The 13,142-nt window shown below is 44.8% G+C and overlaps 1 protein-coding gene and 1 long non-coding RNA gene across 8 annotated transcripts in view; one reads left to right on the forward strand and one right to left on the reverse strand.

Annotated features, from left to right (window-relative positions):
• The window catches only part of CREB5 (cAMP responsive element binding protein 5), a 396,047-nt gene that overhangs the window by 257,229 nt on the left and 125,676 nt on the right, over nt 1-13,142 (forward strand). The gene's annotated exons all lie outside the window — the stretch shown is intronic.
• LOC139045379 (uncharacterized) lies at nt 9,948-12,775 on the reverse strand. The gene is made up of 3 exons (XR_011503668.1): nt 12,674-12,775; nt 11,497-11,612; nt 9,948-11,239 (listed from the first exon to the last, which is right to left on the reverse strand). It is a non-coding gene; the product is annotated as an uncharacterized lncRNA (long non-coding RNA).

A 13,142-nucleotide genomic window follows, 5' to 3' on the forward strand; every position in this document is an offset into this window, starting at 1 on the left:
ATTGTAGATTAGCTCTTACTATATTGCTTGGTATTTAGTAAGGACTTAGTAATTAGTTTTTATTTTTACAATAATCCTTATTACACTTCCGTGTTCTTTCCTACCTCAAAAGTTCAACCAGGTAGCTCATGCCACTGAACTGTATGCTTAAAAAAGATTAAAATTATAAATTTTATGTTATGTGTATTTTACGACAATAATAATAACAACAAAGCCATAATGAATGATAAAAAAGGATTTCAACCACCCCAGCCAACCAAATACAAAATCACTTTCCGGAATTAACCAACACACATCCAGGAGACCAAACGAGGCGAACAATTTTATTAGGGAGAAAACACTGGATTAAGATGTCAAAAGACCTGTGTTCTTGACTAAGTCATTGTACCTTTCTTCCTCCTTGGGAAAAGTGCTAGGAGGATTAAATGAAGGTAACAGATTGCTTTGTAACACATATCAATTGGCATTTTTGTGGCCAGAGTCCCTACTGCTTTTTCTCCTCTTCTCAGAACAGATCCAGGATATTGTAGAGAACTGCAGGAAAAGTGTCCTGTTCATAATGCATTTATTTGGTTACAAAAACATCAGGGCATTTAATAATGTACTATGAAATAGGCTCTGACAAATTCTGATTGACAGAGACTGGCTGTCTTGACTCAGTTAGGGGGAAATGCCCTGGGCCCCAGCTGTTGTTTCCATGGGCCGTTTCCAGTGCCCCTCGGCTGACATCTTGTTCAGAGCACAGCCTCCACTCCCAAGAGCCCGAAGCCAAGAACGAATTCAGGGAAATCACTGGATGAAACTCTCCCCACAGCCCAGAGACACCAGGCCTCCCAGTGGGGCACAGCAAGAACTCTGAAATAGACACGGGGGGCCTGAGGTTATTTTAAGCTGGCGACACTTTTTAATACTCTAGTAAATGTAGCAAAATGAGAAAAGTTGGACTTTAAAATCTTCATGTTCTCACACTCTGTGAGGCTGTGTCGACAGAGTACTTTGAAATTTTTAGGATATTTTTTGGCTTTTCTTCCATTTTTTTCTCTCGTTTCTTTTCTTTTCCAGGAGACCACCATAGTGGGGCTTTCATAATTTTATTCCCTTGCTCAAAAACAAGCTCTCGATTTAAAATAACCATTGCCGCACTAGCCCTCACGAGTTACCTTGGCTCCCTGCACGCAGCACCCACCCACCCCATCCCTTCCCTCTAGTGCCCTAAGTCAGTGTAGGCCATCTTCAGAGGAGGGACCGTTTATTAGGCCCGACATTACTACTGTTTAGGAAAATTTGGATTTACCTGGAACAATATAGAGATTGTCATAAAAACATCCGCAATTTAGCTTTCAAATCTTAAAATGTATTATTTGGTTTTTGGAATTTGGGGTGGTGAATTTCTCAAGTCTCTCTATTTGTTCTTTCACCCAGGACCTCCTGGGTCTAATAAAATGGATGTCATCACACATTCCAAATGGACTTCCCCATTTTAAAACCCGTCCCAGGATACCTGTTTTCTCTAGAAAACATCTGCTGGAAAGCAGCTCTTAGAAACTATTGAGCAGCCCACATTCCCAAATCACCCTGGGACCATCTCAAAGTGGGAAATGTCCTAGAGCTAGGAAAATCACATACGTTAGTAAAGTTTATTGTTTAAAAACATGTTTTAGGATTTTCTTTTTAATCTCGCTCCCGAGCCTTTGAGACAAAAGAAAGTCTCCGTCTAATGCCCATGGGTAATTTCAATTTTATCTTTCTGCTAAGTCTCAAAAACGGTAATGAATAAAACAGAAGCTCTGGCTGACATGAAGTTTATCTCTTGCTAATAAAAACTACATATCTTCATCTGGGTGTTGGAGCCATGTTTTAACTCCCCCGGAACAGTGACTGTCAAAGGGAAAGGTACCCAGGCAGAGGACATCTAAAAGCCTTGGGCCTCCGGTAGAATTTTTTTAGAGCTCCTTATCTCTTGTTGCTTGCAAATGAAATCTTCAAATTTTCAGCGTTACAAGAATTTCTTTCTTGATGTTTCCAACCCTAGGAGAAAGGGATGGAGTAAATGCAGGAAGGTGGTGGAGTGAAGGAGGAATTTTCTCATTCAGCTGACTCTCTGTTGCCTTTTCAAGTTTTCCTAGGCAGAACACAGTGACAGGAATGACAGAGTAGGTGACTTTTAACAAATTCCTACTTCTCGGTCATCTGAAGTAACTGTTGTACTTACACCGGCTTCCAGGACTCTTCCCTGCGTCCTTCTGGTCTTTTGCCCACCTTGCTAGCTAATCCTCCTCTGCCCTCCTCTTACTATAAGTGTCCTTCATGACTCAGTTCTGAGACTCACACAGTGTGTGGCTTTAAAGACAGTCAGACTCAATTCCCAATGGATGTCTTCAGCCCTGATCACCCCGCTGCGCTTCGATGTTCCCACCCCTCTGCCTTCCTGAGTTCTCCATCTGTATGCCACTAGGCATCTCACATTTACCTTGCCCAACACAAAACTCTTTACTCTCCCCAAGCCGTCTGCAATACCAGTCTTCGTCATCACAATTAATAACAGCAGCATGTACCCACTTGATTGGGTCAGAAATGTGGAGCCATCCTGGATTCCTCCTTTTCCTTGCTCCTGTGGCCAACTCAGGTGGCAGTGCTGCTGGCTCTGCCTCCATGATCTACTCATCTAGCCTGGCTCTGCCCTCTTCTCACCCATGTCGTCTCCTGCCAGCCTGGCGCAAACGTCCATCCCCACGCATCCAGACTATTGCAAAATCTCGTAACTGTTCCCCGAACTTGAATTCTTACTCTCTGACCATCCATTTTCCATACAGCAGTTAATGCAATCTCTTTAAAATAAAAATCAGATTATGCCAGTCCCTTCTTTCGACTTTCCAATGGCTTCTCTCTGCCTTAAAATAAAATAGACACTCTTTGCTGTGGCTTGCAAGACCTCCACCTACCTCTCCCAGGTTATCTCTTGCCTCTCCTTCTCCTTGCCTCCATGGCTTGCTTTCTTTCCATGCAGGGAGCACACTGCGTCCTTTCCTGCCTTAGGGCGTCGATCCAGCTGGTTCTCTCTGCACGCCACTTCTTCCATATCTACACCTGCACCTCCGCATCTCATTATTTCATCTTCTGGTAAAATGTCACCTCTTTGGAGAGGACTTCCCTGAACCTCATCTAAAAGAACATTCCATCTCATCACCATGCTTTATTTTTCTTTGCAGCAGCCATCGCTGTCTTCAGTTATTTATTTGCTTGCTTGTTTGTTTATCGTCTCTTTCCACCCATTAGAACACTGGCTTCCTGAGATCTGAGACTTTGTTTTGTTTTCTGCTGTTTCTCTGAAACCTAGATCCCAAGATAAAGCAGCATCTTGATACCAAACTTCCTTGCCGTCTTCTGTCCTGGTGTCTCCAACACTGCACCATAAGACCTTCTGACTTACAGCATCACCGATACTGTTTCACACGCATTGCATTGTGTGAAATGCTCGCACACACAACAGCATTTCAGGTTGGGTCGGGAAGGACCCTGGGACTGACTATGAGAAGTCAACAAGAAGGACATTTTCTTCACCAAATGGAAAAGGCAATTTGCTGGCAATTATAGATTATTTCTGAAAGTATCCAGAACTTTAAAGAGGATTGCTACCCCCAAATTATTTCATTCAAAGGTTAGAGTCATTAATAATGATCACTCTCTCTTCATTCTCCAAATCTTGGAGGCTTTCCTCTTCTGTCACCATAAAGCTTCTCTGAGTAAATGGATGCAAAAAGCTTCAACGAGTGTCAGAATAAAAGGGGCATGATGGCCCTAGAAGGGCAGTAAGTGATCAGAGAGATGCTCAGAGGCCTCTTTGCTTTTGTCATATCCCTCATTATTTATCGTGTTCACTGCCCTTTATCTCTGAGAACATTGCTGCCTCCTGTTGCAGCATTATTTTCCCAGACGTTAGGCACCTACAAAGGGTTTTCATTTTGTCTGTTCCCTGGGCTTGTGTGTGGTGTCTGTTTCAATGGCTGTTTCCATGGTACCATGACAGTATTAATATGACAGAGAGTTGGTCAAACAAAAATTATACAAGGAGTATCATTGTAATTCAGACATTTAATTCCCACTTAGCAGTGGATGCAGCCCTTGATGACTCACAGGTCATGATCCTCATTCCCCTTCATCGGTCACTCTTGTTTTTGGGTCTGTGGATGACACGTTCTCCTCTCGAGTGCTTATGGCACTTTACAAGGTTAAAAATAAAAGACTTCCGAAAAACTTTTATGACGTTCTTCAGAGAAAGGGTGGGTGAAGGACCCCAGAGAAAGGGATCTACTGCAGAATTCTGTAACATTCTGCAGTATATGAACCAAGACCGCTGTTTGATGTTCAACTAAAGTTCTAGAAGATAACCAAGTTATGCCAGAGGTGTGGTGGGCTGATGCCAGGCACACAGTCTTCAGTTACCAGTAATATTCCTTTCCCCTCCCTGAAGCGCCCTCCCTGTGATTGTCACATTAGGAGACTGGGAATATTGCAAAGTAAACATCTGGAAGCATTGATAGTAAACATAGGAGAGAAATGCCTTGCTAAACCAGCCACAGGTCAGGAAACCCTAATCTTATCAGGGGTCCTAGAGACCATAATTCCATAGACCGTTTAAATGGTGTTATGTTACTGTGAACATGTATGTTTTATTTCTATCCATTGTAGGCATCCTGTTTTGGAAAAGCCACTCTACTGGTTTTCAAAGGCTTGATAATTTTAGGGCAGATTACTATACTCTTTACCTTAAAAAATAAGAGGTCACAGAAAATCACAGCTCCTTTAGAGCCTGAGCAGCGGGGAAAATACACATGCATTTGTTTTTCTTTTACTTATTTAATTTATTTGTTTGTAAAATTCCTGTGACCACAAGATGACCAGCTAGAATTCAGTCTTTCTTGAAGTGTGGTCTGTGGATCATTAACATCAAAATCTTTAGGGAACTTTGGTTAAAAATACGTATACTTAGGCCCCACCTTGACCATTACAATCTTTTTTTTTTTTTTTTTGATGAGAAAGATTGGCCCTGAGCTAATGTCTGTAGCCAATCTTCCTCTTTTTGCTTGAGGAAGATTGTCCCTGAGCTAACATCTGTGCCAGTCTTCCTCTGTTTTGTATGTGGGTCACTGCCACAGCATGGCTGGATGAGCGGTGGGTAGGTCTGCACCTGGGATCTGCACCTGCTAACCCTGGGCTGCCTAAGCAGAGCGTGCAAAGTTAACCACTACACCACCAGGCCAGCCCCTGCCTTTTAATCTGTTTTACAGAGATTCTCAGGTACACCAAATCTGAGAACCGTTGAGCTAGAAAAAGACCTAGTTCTGCAGGTTATAGTGCCAGGCTGGGGGTCAGCCTTCGAGGCATTGGGATTCATCTGTCTGTGTCTGCTTTTCTTTACCCCTAGCAGAGCACAGCTTGAAGTTTAATACAAAGAGAGCATGCTTTTTTTCTTGGGGATTTTTAACCTGGAGGCCATAGTTAAAAGGAGAGTTCACAGTTTTCATGAGACTCCGGAGGATTGTTGCTCAAAAAGGGTGTGTTCCAACGCCAGCTTAAAAGCACGCTTTCCAGTTTGGGTGGGTGCTAAAAGAAAGGAATTGGGCGCTCAGACTGGCCCAGAGGGGACTTGAATCTCACTTTCCTTCCCATTTCTATTAATGTCAGAGGTATTCTAGAGTTTATGAAGAACGAAAAATTTAGAATCTTTTACTCCCAAATCTAAAGACCCCGTGGATATCATAACATCTACTTTCTCTCTCATAGGAATGGAGAGGACAAGTCTAAGTTATTTATAAATCATACGGTGCTACACTTCCAGCAAGGCTGAAACATATACCAAGGCATATGAAAGTGTCCTTATGATCGTGTTCTTAAAGTTGAGAGCTGAATTTCAGCATAAGGCAGGATTAACTGCACCTTTCGATCTGGGCTTCTGATGTAAGTACAGACACCACAGTCATGTACAGGCCTGAGAGGGACAGTAGAATGTGGAAGTGGGTTTGGAAACCAAAATATTATGTCAGCAGTTTTCTCTTTCATTTATTCCCTCTTATCAAAACCAACTTTTTAACTCAGGGGCTCTGTTAATAAAAACACAGATAATTTCATTTGGAAGGCCCAAGGGCTTCATGTTGGAGGTTTAAAAAAAATTCCTCTCACCCCCTCCAGGCAAAAGTATTGGAGGGGTCACCCTCCTTGCAGAACCTTCTGAATAAATCAGTGCTGGTGAAGTCGTCAGCTCAGAGTAAGCGGAGGTCAGCTCTTCAACACACACAGCCCTACAGCTGGACTCTCCGTGAAAGGAAAAGCAGCCGCGAATACAACTGCTGAGTTTAAGCCTTCCTCTTTATTTCTAATACCCTCAAAACCCCTTCAAATTCATTCTTTCTTTTGTAGGTTTTTTTGTTTGTTTCATTTAGATGTGTTTAACAATGAAAACAGCCAGGAGAGTATATTTTCAGGGCTGTTATCTAAACAAGGAAGTAATCTTTTTCAGAAAACTTTTTTGTGCAACTGCAAAGTATTTGGGGGCAAACATCCAGAAAGCAGACACCCCGATGGTTTGAATTTATAATACGCAAAGGGATAACATTCCAGATCTGAATTCTCAGCAAATGATGGTCAAGTTCTGGCAGGCGCACATTTTCCTCCACGTGAAAGGGGAGGCTCACCGAGAAAGAAGGAGCTTCAGAAACGAGCGGCAGGAGGGCACCACGAAAGCCTTAGTTGTGAGCTTTGCAGTTTGGGTTCGGGGGAGTGGCCCCTGATGGGATTTCAGGGGGTGACAAAGATGTGGTGAACGCCAGGTGAGTGGAGTGAGGCAGGCAGTGCCAGCTTGTCACCTGAGAGAGGTGGCCTACATTTCTGACATTTTGATGCTATGCTGTAAAAAGGCTCCGTTCTTCCCTGCCTCTACTGCAAACCTCCGCTTTGGAAAATCTCTTTGGTCAGAATCATGATGCTCATAAGACCCATATTTCCCATCCTGATTGCCAAGGCGCAGAACACTGCTTGCTTCTGGACACACAGATGAACCCAGGGTTACGGAAGGTGTTAGTGCACTGATAGGAAAGAATGAGGCATCAGTCACATCCCTGACTGTGGCATCAGACAACTTTTAGTTCAAGTCTCAGCTCCACTGTGGCATTTCAGCAGGTTACTAAATCCATCATCCATAAAATGGGGATAATGAAAGTGCCTGCTTCATAGTGCTACTGAGATGATTAAAAGAATTAACATCTGTGGGACACCTAACACAATGCACAGCACAGAATATGTACTCAATAAATGTTGGCTAATGATGACATATGTTGGCATATATATACACACACACACATATATACACATACATATATTATGTATGTATATATGTCAATGTATACACAAGTATATATATTATATACATGTGTACATATATTTGATAATAAGACATATATGATAGCTACAAAACAAGGAAAAAAATATCAATTTCCACAAATTCTAGGGGCTGGCCCTGTGGCCTAGTGGTTAAATTTGGTGCACTCTACTTTGGCAGCCCAGGTTTGGTTCCCGAGCATGGACCTACACCATGGCGACCCACATACAAAATAGAGGAAGATTGGCACAGATGTTAACTCAGGGCAAATCTTCCTCAGCAAAAAAAAAAAAAAAAAAAAAAAAAAAATCAATTTCCACAAATTCTAACAGAGAGGATAGAGAATGCCATAATCTTGATGTTTCACACAAGCAACAAGTATAGTGGGGAAAAAAATAGAATGGCAAGCTGAAGGACATGAAATCGAGAAAAAGGGAAGATTAATGAAAGTGATGCTTCCAAGGAAAAGTCCAGTCCATTGCAGGCATCACCCCCTTCCCCACAGCTGGCCAAGGGGACGCAGAGCTTCTTCCGATGTCATTTTACTAGTCTGCAGGGGCTTGTGAAGTATACAGAGAGCAGGAAGTCTTCGTCACCCAGGGCCTGGACTAGAGGAGGCACGGAGTGCGCCCACAGCCCCACATTTAAGGAGACGCTCACTCTCAGGCTTGGGTAATTGCCACCCTGCACCTGCACGCCCCCAAGAGTGAGCACCTCCTTAAATTTTGCACCCTAGGCACCGCATTTGCTTCGCTCTAGACTGGCCCAGTCACATTTTGTCTAACGGGACAGTGGGAATTTGGTAGATTAACTCTCTTAACTAAGGCTATGCCCAGAGCCTGCAGTAGAGGCCTCTCTCTCTCGCTTCCTCAGTCACCCACCTCTGCTGAGCAGGATGTCTCCTCAGCTGGTCCCGTTCGGCTACCCTGCCATGTCCTGGCTCCACTCAACACCAGAACATGAATTCAGTGCAGTCTGGTGACGCCATTAGTCTCCAATCCTGTGTATACTTCTACCTGCAAATGTTCAAACCTGTTGTCCTCCACAGTTTTTTGTTTTGTTCTTCCTATAGTCCCAACCCTGAGTTGTAGGGACTGCTGGTTAGAACGGACACCACTGTTTTGGGGAGATGAATAGGTCCTGGTGGCAGTCTCCCTTTCTTTAGGATACCTTAGCAACCATGCGAGAAGTACTCCAACCAATAGGAGAGTATCCGTTCCTCTCCCCTCCGGGATCAGTTCCCCTGGATGCTTCATGTAGGACGCTGGTGAGAGCAGTCTAGCGTCAGCTGCTCCGATAAAAACCTCAGGGTGCTCATTCTGCATCGCCGCCATGTGAATCCAGGCAAAGGGGAGCAAGAGGAATCTAAGACCCTTCAAGAAAAAATGGCATCGTGCAGGGGTGGAGAGGCCAACTGGTAGATTTCCTAGGATTCTCTCATTATTCCAGGCTCCAGATCTTAAGGAAGCCACAGAAAATGTGTGAGTAAGAACGCAAAAGGGAAAAAGGACTTTTAGGCTGGAAAATATTCAGGGAAGACTGAGCATGAGTGGCCTGTGCTGCCACCACTGCCGGTTCAGTCACATTTTTTGACGACCTGCTGTGTGTGAGTCAGACGCTTGCTAGGCGCTAAAGGTGCTGAGATGGATAAGCCCAGTCTGTGCCCTGAAGAAGCTGACGACTCCTGAGGAAGACAGGCACGGAAATACGTACTTTCCCTAACTGCGGTTTCTTGCTGGCATAGAATCTGGTCCAGGTGCCACAGGAGCCCAGAGAAGTGGACGCTCCTACCCCAGCCTGGTTGTCCAGCAAAGTCTTCATGGAAAATGTAATGCCTGAGCTGAGGAGTTTATCCTTTCATTGACTCATTCATTTGCTTGACTAACATTCATTGAGTGTCACCTGCCTCTCAGACATTGCAATTGGCTCAAATGATACAATGACGTACCCATTTTAAAGAGGGAGAAGTTAGAAAAAAAACCACTATGAATAGGCAGAATTGATGATACTATTTTAGGACTGATCAAAGCGCTCTTATAACCTCTCGATACCTGCCTCTAAGTCTTCCTGACGCCTCCATCCTTAGAAATTCATTCTTTTGTCTGAATCACATTCAACATTTCCACTTCAGAACATTACAAATAGGTTTTGACACAAGAAGGGCCAGCAAGTTGTCTGAGGGTACTTGATGCCGGGGCTGGGATACAGGGATTGTAGAAGGTACAAGACAGAAGTAACTAAGGACTGCCGACTCTCTTGCTTTCTCCCTCCCTGGGAGTGCTGGGAGCTGGCGCTAGCAGGCCCAACCATGCACACCAGTGAATCCCGCTCGCACCGCATTGAGGATGCCTGCTGCACAGGCTCACCCAGACAGCCCCTCAGCCACTGTCCACTGTGAAAGCATGGGACACCCAAGTTGAAGGGAACGCTGAATGACACCACGTGGGTGTGCAGTGGTCTGTGACCGGAAGGTTCGCTGGAAGCAATTTGCAAAGGAGGCCTTAGAAAACCACCTGGATGGTTATTGTAAATTAAAAAAGGAAGAGATGCCACTTTTTTCTGAATAATTTTTAATACTAGGTTTATGGCTGGGTACATGTGATAGTCATTACGGCTTATTTAACTCTGAAATTATCTGGCCCCTCAAACTCCACTGGGACTGTAGAAATCATGGGTTAAATTTTAAAAACAACGTCTGAAAGCAGATGATATGCTTTTCCTTGAGGAGAATAAATTCAAACCTAAAAGAAAAAATACAAATCAGCTCTCTCTAGGAAGGATGGTGATCGTTTCTTCTATTTGCTGTGTGTTTGCATAATGTGTGTGAGCTCAGAATTCAGCCAGGCACACAAAGTTTACGTTAGTCGGCTGTTGCGCACTTCAGTCCTGCAATCCAAGCTGTGCCTTTTCTGGTGGGCTGTTTTGGAGATGGTCCAAACGCGTTCTGAACTCTGAGCTCAAATCTCAGAGGTTTCCACTTCTTCGGAGCCGAACATTTCATCAGGAGCTGGGAGTGTGTGACTGAGTTACACCGAACAGCTGCGCGATACCCACCACCCTCTCCCCAAGGATGACACGTTCCGAAAGCAGGGTGTTGTAAGCATTCCTGAGCAAGCCAGCTAATCTGGAGGCCCAGCCTGTTGGCTGGGGGCTACTTCTAAGAAGGCTCCCGATGGAATTACGGCATCTTACAACTCCTATCTGCAAAGCCCCCCCTTCTTCAGAAGAGCCGCGAGGACGTGAAGGGGCTGTGGGGGAGAGGCGACGAGAGGACCAAATGGGTGAAAAAGGAAGCTCTGGAGTCGGAGGGGAATTTCCTTTTGGGAACAGGATATTCTCTATCATTAGCGGCTCACAGGAAGGAAAATGGGAAAGCAGGGTTTCTTTTCAAGTTGGGGGAAACCCAGCAGCTGGTGAAAATGCCTGATTTGGAATGGCAGGGGGGAGACTTATGTTCCGACTGGCAAGTGCAAATGTAAATACTCAGACGACTTTGAACTCTGAAATTGATTCCACCTCAGGCCAGCACTCCAAAGAAGTTTTATCGGAATGTCAGTGTGTCCTGGCACATTGTCAGCTGAGTGGCATCCTCATCAGGTACAGGGCCCTCAGAGTTTGGCTGGGTTCTAGAAGCACCAAGTCCACTGGCTGGCCAGTCATCACTCCCTCATCAGAGGCACTCTCACCACCTGGGAACCTCTGGGCCCCTTCCTCCTGGCAGGAGCAGAGATGCTGATGTGTCTCAGGAGGGGTCCGTGTCTGGCTTTGGCCAAAGCTGTCGTCCCCTTTGTTACTTTCCAAGGAAGGCGCAGGGAAGATGCCTTTACGTAATCTCTACCTACAGCACAGGATCCCTTTTACCTACTTCAGTGAGAAAAAAAAAAAAAAAAAATGCAGCAGCCCACTATCTAGCAGTTTATCCCAGCCCCTGTGTCGTGATCTAGGAAAAATCCTAAAGAGAGCATTTTCTCATTGAGGTTACAGGAAGATGTCAATTTGGAAAACTCGACCACATATCCATTTTGATATGCCTAAAATAATAACATAAAGAAAACACTGAAACATGAAAACTAAGGAGAGTTGTGGGGAGTAGAGAAAGGAAAGCCTAGCTTTATACTCACCAACATGATCAATGGCTCTTATAAAAAGGAGAAAGTAGTTTATATAAAATCTTGTCAACCTGCCTTGAAGTGGAAAGGCTTGTAGGAGCGACTGAAGATTTTGTTTTATTTATCCCCTGCATCAGAAGAAAAATCAATAGCTGTTTGGCGAGTCAGACTAAGTGAGTTATACAGGCCACTGACATGGTGGACCAAACTTTATAACAACCACATTTGCCGCTGTCAGGCCACGAGCTTCAGTGGCGCCAGCTGTAATTACGGCTGATCACCTCTAATTCAGAGCTGCCTACTTTGATAAAGGTGTCACTGGAGCCCCTGTGGCATCAGCGTCAATTGGGGATGTCATGCTCCAGGGCAGACTTCTGGAGCAAGCTCTTCCCCAGCCCAGCCCCCAGGGTCAGGCAGACTGTTGGGCAAACCTGGCTTTTTAACTCGTCGCCCTGAGTGGCAGTGTTCACTGAAGCTGTGATTTAAATTCCAAGGAACTCAGATTAACAGTCCTGTCCCCTAGGAGCAGATATCTTTAATAAGCTAGGAGATTTCCCTGAGAGCAGAGCTTAGAAGTCGGCCTCTTCTCTGCTTTGGCAACATGTGAGGAGACAAATGTTTGTGTCACCTCCCTGATTCACTGATCGCAAAAGCCATGGGAGGCAATAGACTGGCAAAAGCTATGATTATTTTTGAAGAAAAAAAAATTGCAACCCCATGCCTTTCTTCTGCTTTTGTGGTATTAAAAAAAATCTAGTGAACTTCCCATTTTTTTAAATTCCTTTTTTTTTCTTTTCAAAGGAGGCGTTGAGGGTGAGGGGAAGAGAGGACTGGAGAGAAGATAGAGTTAAAAAGCCCTGCTAACAAGGCAGCCAAGTGTCTGGACTGTTCTAGGTAAAGTCCTGAGCAGGAGGGGTGTGAAGCGAGGGGTAGAATTCCACAATTAAAAGGGCTTCACTGTCATTTGTGAAGGATAATGTTTGACTCCCCCCCTCCCATCCCCAGGCTGTTTTTCCTCACTCTGTAATTAAAAAAGAGACACACATACTGTTTGTTCTCCCTGTATCCTTTTAAACTCACAGACAGCCCCACCCGCACTAGTGCTCCCCCCAGCAAAAGGAGGAATGGGATAGCTGTCTTCACTTTGAGGATGAACCTATTTTAATTCCCTCTTCTTCGGACGACTCACCTGGGAGTGGAGTGCGAATCTCAGAAAGACAAGCGTTGTGTTTGCAACAAGGGACCTTCTCCCTTCCACGCCTGAAAGTGCGACCAGTCTGGCCACTGTGATTTCCCAGCTCTTGATGGCTCCGGACGCAGGCGCGTGCTTGGCCAAGCAGTGGGTTTGCCCTTGCTGACAGGGAGGTCAGACACGAGAAATCTCTGGAGGGCTGGTGGTTGGCATCCAGCAACAGAAAATCCTATCCAGCTCCAGGAAAAAAGGGCCGAGGGCAGTGGAAACCATGTCACCTGGTTCTGAATGAGAGCCTGAGCTAGTAACCTGTCTTGGGTGTTCATGCTCCATCCTTCCAACCTGCTCTCACCCATCTCTACGTGTGTCTCCATTGTTACTTCCTTTTCTGCATACACATGGGCATTTTTTGTTCAAACCAGCATTTTTTAAAAAATTGTAACCCGTGGACCCCTGCCCACAGAAC

Source organism: Equus asinus, chromosome 1 (assembly GCF_041296235.1).
Source record: "Equus asinus isolate D_3611 breed Donkey chromosome 1, EquAss-T2T_v2, whole genome shotgun sequence".
NCBI lineage: Eukaryota > Metazoa > Chordata > Mammalia > Perissodactyla > Equidae > Equus > Equus asinus.